This window comes from Rhinatrema bivittatum, chromosome 8, assembly GCF_901001135.1.
Source record: "Rhinatrema bivittatum chromosome 8, aRhiBiv1.1, whole genome shotgun sequence".
Taxonomy (NCBI): domain Eukaryota; kingdom Metazoa; phylum Chordata; class Amphibia; order Gymnophiona; family Rhinatrematidae; genus Rhinatrema; species Rhinatrema bivittatum.
The window spans coordinates 144,839,496-144,848,435 of NC_042622.1; positions in this window are offsets into that span (position 1 = coordinate 144,839,496).

Consider the following 8,940-nt stretch of genomic DNA (forward strand, 5'->3'; position numbering starts at 1 on the left):
ATACCCAGAGGTACACTAAACACTAAGACAAAGTGTCACAAATTGGGTTAGGACCCCAACTGGAGTCACAAAACCTCCAGCTGGGGTCACAATTGCCTCAAACAGAAGCGCTTTTCAGTCATGAGTAGCAGCAACAGCAGCAGCAGCAGCAGTGTGGAAGTCAGTTGGGAGCCAGCATACATTTATAGCTCTGCAGTGGTCCTCCTGTCTGAGATGCTGTGGTAACATGAAGACCTGTGTGAGGAGGGACTGGGGCCACTGCAAGATCTATGAGCTTGTGTACTGATATTCACTACTAATAATATTGGTGCTGTTTGCAGATCTGGCTTGAGGGCAGGATGGGATTTAGGTATAGTCAACTGCCTACGGTGCCAAATCTCAAAAGCATTGAATATCCAGGCCAAGGAGGAGTCTGCATCTGCTTGCTTTAGGGTCATGTGTTGGCACAGCTTCACAGGGGCAGCACTGAGGCACTCCTCCTACAGGCACCAAAATATTAAATCCAGCCCTGCATGAGGGGAGGGGATGGGAAGGCGGAGCTGAGCCAGTGGAGATTGCCACTGCTCTTCTCTTCCAACCCACTGCTTAACCTATCCAAGAGAAAAATGTTGCCCCTGTCATCAAGCTGCCCTCTCTTCCCACCGGTTGTCATCCACCTTTGGCCTTGCCACACACCCTGTCCTGGGGGATTTTGCAAGGAGGAAATGTTTAAGAGGACGAATAGATGCAGGAGGGGTTTGAGAATTGGATCAGGTGGATAGGGCTTGGCTGTTGATGGTGAGACAGGGTATTGACAGAAGATTGACTAGGAGATGTAAGAGAGAAGCTGGGGTGAAAAGGGATCAGCTGGAGGGATGTGAAAGAAGGGTTGGGGGAAGGGGTGAGGCTGGGAGGTGAGAGAGAGGGGATTGAAGATGAGATTGGGGAGGAAATGACAGAGGATCAGTAGGGAGTCATAGGAAGGGCTTGGGTGTGAGAAGATCAGATGTGAGGATGCAAAATGAACTGGATGGGGTGAAAGAGGAGAGATGGACTGGGGAGATGAGAATTGTTGGGAGATGTAAGTGGGGGTCTGTTGGAGGGCAGGAGATTAAGAGTGAGAAGGTGGAGGTTGAAAGAGAAGAATAACTGGAGAGGGTGGAGGTTAAGAGAGGGGATCAGCTGGAATGTGGGGAGGGTGAGAATGGAGTGATTTTTGGAAGGTGACTGCATCCCTGATAATTAATGTTTGTCATTCTTTGGAGTCATGTGAATTTTCAAATTCTAAAATGGAGTCACATTGGCTAGAAATTTGGGAAGCCCTGATCTAACTGCTCCTTGTAGATCTATAAAAGTGAGAAACCATTTGGCATCCACCTAATCTCTAATATCCATTTATGTCCTTGCCTTCCAAGAATGCATCCCAACCATTGCCCGAGGAGGAATGACATTGTAACATTATGATAACACTACACTTCGGTGGGGATACTGTAACACTATAACACTATACCCTGGAGAGAGTGAACACAAACACTATAACAACAATATACCCCGGAGGGTGGGGGCACTATAACATTTTATAACACTACTCTTTGGGGCAGGGCTGGATTTAAGATTATGGTGCCCAAAGGCAGAGGACCAGGGGTGGGAGATTTTGTCCTGAGAAATCATTGAGCAGCAGAGGGAGTTCCAGCTTTTGGGTGCCTTCAGAATTTGGCACCCAAGGCATATGCCTATGTTGCCTGTGTCTAAATCTGGCCCTGCTTGGGGAAAGGAAAGGACACTGCAACTCTACAACACCACTACTACAGTCTGGGGGGGATGTACACTACACTCTTGGGGGAAAGGAATAGGCACTGTAACACTTTAAAATTACATCCCAGGGAAGAAGGGGGGGGGGGGCACTGCAACATTATAACAAGACTAAAAGCCTGGGGAGGGAAAAGGGCACTGTAACATCATAATAACACTACATCTGAAAGAAGAGGAGGAAACACTGTAACACTATAATACTGTAATAACATTACTCTCAGAGAACACAATATTAACACTATGCCCTGGAGGAGTAGCTTAGTGGCTAGAACAGCAGGCCGAGAACCAGAGAAGCCAGTGTTCCTATATAGTGCTGTAAAAGCAGCTATAATATGTCTTCTCAAGAGTAAGACCTAAATCCTTGCCCCACTGCTCTGCTAATTTAGTAATATGAACTTTTCAAAATGTTTTTTAATATGAGAAACCCAGATACCGATTTTGTTGAATTTCAGTACTGTCTCAAAGAAATGTTCATCCTCATCAGTAAAAGTAATATGTTTTAGGTCTTTCTTGCCACTAAAATAGAATGTTGGGAATTATTAGAAAGGGGATGGTGAATAAAACGGAAAATGTCATAATGCCTCTGTATCGCTCCATGGTGAGACCGCACCTTGAATACTGTGTACAATTCTGGTCGCCGCATCTCAAAAAAGATATAATTGCGATGGAGAAGGTACAGAGAAGGGCTACCAAAATGATAAGGGGAATGGAACAACTCCCCTATGAGGAAATACTAAAGAGGTTAGGACTTTTCAGCTTGGAGAAGAGACGACTGAGGGGGGATATGATAGAGGTGTTTAAAATCATAAGAGGTCTAGAACGGGTAGTTGTGAATCGGTTATTTACTCTTTCAGATAGTAGAAAGACTATGGGGCACTCCATGAAGTTAGCATGGGGCACATTTAAAACTAATCGGAGAAAGTTCTTTTTACTCAACGCACAATTAAACTCTGGAATTTGTTGCCAGAGGATGTGGTTAGTGCAATTAGTATAGCTGTGTTTAAAAAAGGATTGGATAAGTTCTTGGAGGAGAAGTCCATTACCTGCTATTAAGTTCACTTAGAGAATAGCCACTGCCATTAGCAATGGTAACATGGAATAGACTTAGTTTTTGGGTACTTGCCAGGTTCTTATGGCCTGGATTGGCCACTGTTGGAAACAGGATGCTGGGCTTGATGGACCCTTGGTCTGACCCAGTATGGCATTTTCTTATGTTCTTATCTCCCTCAATACTTCGTTCATGAGATTTTGGAAGACTGCCGGGGCATTACACAACCCGAAGGGCATTACCAGGTATTCATAATGCCCGTCTCTAGTGTTAAAGGCAGTCTTCCATTCGTCTCCCGGGCGGATGCGAACTAAATTATAAGCCCCCCGTAGGTCGAGTTTCGTAAAGAGTTTGGCTCCCTGTAGCCTATCTAGGAGCTCGGGGATTAACAGAAGCGGGTAACGGTGATGGCACTTAAGCCTCGGTAGTCGATGCATGGTCTAGGGGCTGGCAGAATCTAGGCGGGTCCCAAGGGTGATCCAAGTCAGGGAAGGCAGCAAGGTCTGTGGCAAGGTCAGGTCCAGGTGGCAGGCAAGAAAGTAGTCAAGGTCTGTAGCAGAGATCAGATCAAGGTTGAGCAGACAGAAGGGCTGGAAAGGTATAGAGCAAGGACAAGGCAAGGCTGGGAGGGTGGGCGAGGCAAGGCTGGACGAGGCAAAAACGAGACAGGCTTGGCCAAGGCAAAGCTTAACAAAGAAAGGTTAGATGAAGCAAGGCTGGATGAGGCAAGGACAAGTGGTCCCAAAAAACAACATGGAAGACGGTCTTCCAAAGCCAGAAGGCAACAAAAGAAAATAGACCTGTCCCCTTAGAAGTAGGGATACTTTATTCATTGTGCAATTTCAAATGATGTTTAGACATGCACCCAACTCAGGCCGAGTTTTGCATCAGGGGCTAAAAATTGCAAAGCTGATGTGCACAGTTGTATACATTCATACTGATATTTAGGCTTGGACAAGGCAGGGCTGGATGAGGCAAGAACAAAATAGGTTTGGATGAGGCAAGGCTGAAGCAACACACACTACACAAAACAGGAGGACCCATTGCTGTGGCAATGTCAAGGAAGGCGGTTGGGGTTTAAATCCTCAGCCTCCTCTGATGTTATCTTCTCATGACGCTGTCCTTTCCCTCCATGGGGCCCTATGAAGTTTGGGCTGATGCACGCATGCACTCCTTAGTGGAGGGGCGGAACGCGGCATCCTTGCTGCAGAAGGAGGTGGGCAGCGTCTGATTAGCGGCAAGGGAGCTGTGAAGCTTTGCTTCAGAGTCCTGGGGTGAGTTCACTGACCCATTGTTACTGTACCCTCCCTTTCTAAGCTCCCTCCCCAGGCCTCCTGTCGTCAGCCTCTGGGGTAAACATCAGTGGAATAATTTTACCATCTGGGAAACTGGGCGGTAAGACACGAGCTCCAGAGAGGGTCCAAGAATTCTTTAGTTTTGGAGGAACATGAAAGAGCATCAACCCGATCATACACTTCTGTAGGAGGGAATCCTTTGGTAAAAGGAAAGCATGGCTCATGGGTCCCTGGGTCCTTTTTTTTTAAGTGAGATAGCCTCTGCTTCAATGGTACCTCCAGGATAAAGGACTTTAAGGAATCTGGATGTGTAGCAGAGCTGTGAGGTGACAGGGTCCTAGGCAGTGGCTTATTGTACACATTGATAAGTGTTGTGTATTGGATCTGCAGACCCAGCAAGTCAGGCAAAATGGCCTGAGCCACCGGATCTGAGAAGAATAGTGATCCTGGCAGGAGGGGTCCCAATGGGTAATTTGCAATGTAGGCCAGTGGATAGAAGGTTGGTGGAGTCTGAGCCAGGGCAACCCAAGAATGACAGGGTTAACCACCTTGGGTAATACATAAAAATTGATGCTTTCCTGATGTGAACTAATCTGCATGGTGATGGGTAAGGTAGCTGTGGTCATGTAGCCAGGCAGAGGCTCACCAAAGACTGAATAAATGGTGCGGGCTATGGTCAAGGTGGTGATGGACCATCCATACTGGTGCAGCAACAATGCCAGGATAAAATTGCCCCTGCTCCAGAATAAAGTAATGCCTCTGAATGGTGTGCTCCCCGAAGGTGAGGCACAGAGGTATCACCAGCTGTGGAGAGGGAGCTGGGTGAGTCAGGACTGTCTTCCTGACTCAGCCCCCATTCTGAGGTTTGCCTGACTTCTCAGGAAAGCAGCTAGCAAAATGCTCCTATGTGACACAGTAGAAGCAAAGGTTATGCTGTATTTGCCTCCATTTCTCTTCCTCCAAAAGTCAAGACTTGCCCAATTGTAAGGGTTTTTCGGAAGCGATAACAATCATGGGGTCCGAGGCAGGCTTCTGCGGGTGCTGGAAGTCAGTAGCCAAATTGATAGGATATCTTCTTCCCCTGGACTTGTTGGGATATCTTCTTCCCCTGGACTTGTTCATGGAACCTTAAATCCATGCAGATAGACAGAAACTGGCCATTTGGCATTTTTCACCCCAGCCAAGTTCAGAGGCCAGGATACAAAATTTTACTGCATACTCACCCATGATGCGAGTGCCTTGGCAAATACACAGTAACTCCATGGCTGCGGACGAGTCAAGACCAGGCTTATAAAAAATCAGGCGAAACTGTCATACAAAGTTGTCAAAGCTCCCAAGAACTGGATCACCTAGTTCCACAAGGGAGAGTATCAGGCAAGGGCAGCACATTGCAATAAGAAAGTATGTATGTTACCTTGAGGGTCCATGATGGGAAACGAGCCACCTGAAGTTCAAAATGCATCTTACATACATTGAGAAACCCTCTCATCCTTTGGGGTCACTACTGTACCTGGGAGGTGGTGGAAGATGCAGCATGGATTCCAAGGTCTGAGTGGATGTAGGTGGAGGATTCACTGTAGCTGGTGCTAGAGCTGGTAGTTGGGCCTGTACAACATCCAATCGCTGAGCAAGTCCCTGAAGTAGTCTGGTCATATGGTTAAGCTGCTGCTGGGTTTGCTGGATTAAACCTTGGAGGAGACTGGCCAAGAAGTTCAACTGGTCATGTTGCTGCAGTATTTGGAGGGCCAATCTGGCAATGGCCTGGGTTGGGAACATGTCCGTCGAGTTCATGGCCTCTGCAAACTGTAATGATTGTGAGCCCTTGTGCTGCAACAGGATTGATGTAGCCTAAAAGGCAAACATACTAGGCCCCCACTGACAGCTGGCAAACACACCCTGGTCTGGGATAAGCTGGAACATGCCTAAACCAGCCCCCTTCCCTCTCAGGTTGTGCCCTTGGGTTCCAGGGGCCGGCAGAACTTAGCTGGGTACTGAAGGCAGTCCAAGAGAGAGTCTTAAGATGGGTCAAGATTCAGAAGAGGCAGCAGGCAGGGCATAATCAGGGTCCATGACAAGGTCAGGTCCAGGTGGCAGACAAGGAAATAGTCAAGGTCCATTGCTGGTTGAGCAGTCAGAAGGGCTGGAATGGTAAGAAGCAAGGATGGATTAGGCAGGCTTGGAAGAGGCTGGAAAGGTAAGAAGCAAGGACAGATGAGGCAGGCTTGGAAGAGGCAAGACTGGACAAAGCAAAGGTGGATGAGGCAAGCAAAAGACAAGCTTGGACAAACCAAGGACAAGGCAGGCTTGGACTAGGCAAAAACGAGGCAAGGCTGGAGCAGCACACACTACACAAGGCAGGAGGACATGTTGCTGAAGCAATGTCAGGAAGCACGGCTGGGGTTTAAATCCTCAACCTGCTCTGATGTCATCTTTTTGCAATGCTGTCCTTTCTCGCCATGGGGCCTGTGAAGTTTGGGCTGCGGCTGGGAGAGACGGCGTCATTCTTGCAGGCAGCATCAGGCAGCATTGGTGCCATGAAGCATCACTTCTGTATCCTGGGATGAGTTGGCTGGTTGCAGGGCTGCCCCACAACCAGCCCATCGTTACACATATGGGCTCCAAGTGTCTTTTTTGCAGGGTTTCCTCATTGGCATCACAGCAGTGCATGTAAATTTATTATCCATGTTGTAATATTTTTACATCAGAAGACTGCACTTTGAATGTACTTTTTCATGTAAAATCTGTTATTCATGCATACTTTTGATTGTGTGTAGTGAGAGCTTGGGGCAGGTGTATCACAAGGGTGTAAGGTTCACCGAGCACCTAATATCCTTACGCTGCCCCTGAGAGAGTGCGTCATGATCCTCACCATCAACCCATCTCCCACTTCCCCAGGGTGCAAATGCCGGGGAAGGGTGGGAAGCAGATAATAGGATTCCGAGGAGTGTGCATGATTTCCAGCTTCCTAGAAATATCACTGACACTCTTATGTCACACATCTGGGAACTCTGACCCCTGCCTGCCCATTTCCCCAGTATTTCAAATCATCGAAAGGGCCAGAGTCAGTGGTCACGTGATGCTGTAAAGAGCTGGTAGCAGCACAGTGAAGGAGCTCCCACCAGCCGCATTATATTTAGCCTTTTAATATTATTTCTTCAAGCTTGAAAGACTAGAGAGAATGGTCAAAGGCAATAGCAAAGGGTGGATAAGGCTACTAAAAGTGGAAAATCCTCAGCTTTACCTCCCTCAGAGAAGCCTGAACTAGGTCCAGCTGATGACTCATCTTCAGAAGGGGAGGATTGGCTAGTTATGGATCTCTCATTTGTCCCCACAGATACACTCTGGCAGCTGTCTGACAAATTCTCAGACATCTATTCCAAAAGTATCAATTCTAAATTAAAAATTGTGGTGGAAAATGTCGCTAAGTTCATATTGTCTATGCAGGAGCAAATGAACAGCTGGAAATGGTGCAAACAAGAGTTAGTGACCTGGAAGATGGCTACACTAATTATAGCCAGAAGATTGATCTCGTAGAAAGGAAACTTACCAATTTGGATGAATGGCAGGAAGTCTTAGAAAACAGAAGCCGGCATAACAACCTTTGCATAGTAGGCCTCTCTGAAAAAGTAGAATGGCTGCCAACGCTGCTCAATATGGAGACAAAAGGAAATCGAGTGAAGATAGATCGGGCACGTCATACTTTGGTGCTGACTCCAGGTCCCAATGGAAGGCTCCAACTCTGATAATAAGGCTGCATAATTTTAATAAGTGACAAATCATGGAGTCAGCTAGAAAGAAAGGCACACTAAAGTAAGAACAATCTAAATTTTTTATTTTTCAAAATTTTTCACAGGCCATGAAGCAGCAGCTTCTGAATATGGGCTTCACTTATATGTTATATCCAGCATGATTAAATATGGTCGTAGACAGTAAGCCCCTCTTTCTTTAACTCTCCTGAGGACGTGACCAGTTACTTGGATAAATAAGGGTCAGTCTTTTGGCTACCTTTTTGTGTGGAAGGATGCCTGCTTGTGGATCAAAACTCTTTTTTCCTGATTGGGCTAGAATGATGTTATTTTATTATTGGTACATAGGATTACAGTTCTTTTCTTTTTATTTAGACAATTGTTAATGTCGAATTATGTCTCTAAATGTGAGGGAATATCTTCCCCACTCAAAAGGTCTAGAATATTTTGTTTTCTTAAAAAAAAACCAGGGAGCTCAAGTGTCCTTTCTTCAGGAAACACATGTATAAAAGGAAGAACATGTAAAACTAGCAAGGGATTGGGTAGGCAAGGCTGTTGCTGCTTCTTATAATCCTAGAAGTCGTGGGGTCTGCATTCTCATACATAAACATTTTCTGCTAGAGGTTTACAGATCCTTTTTGGACCCTAGTGGTATTTCAGAGGCTTATTTCAGGGGAAGCCACTTACTTTGGTGAACATCTATGGTTCTAACAAAAATAACGCTGTTATTTTGGGGGGTTTTGATGATGTAATGAAAGTTTTGACAAATTATAGCTCCAGGTCTATCATTTTGGGAGAAGACTGGAATCAGTGTCCTAATCCTGCTTTAGCTTGCTCTGGTAGTCAGGGGAGTAGTCCCATCTCTTCTGAACTGAAAACTCTCATGAAGCTATTTGATTTGCAGGACCTGTAAACCAAGTGATAGGGACTATACATTTTTCTCCTCTAGGCACCAGTCATATAGTAGGATCAATTATTTTCTTGGAAGTTCCAAGCTAAGCCCCAGAATAACAGATTGTGATATTTTGCCTGGGTTTTTGTGAGAGCACAATCTTATAAG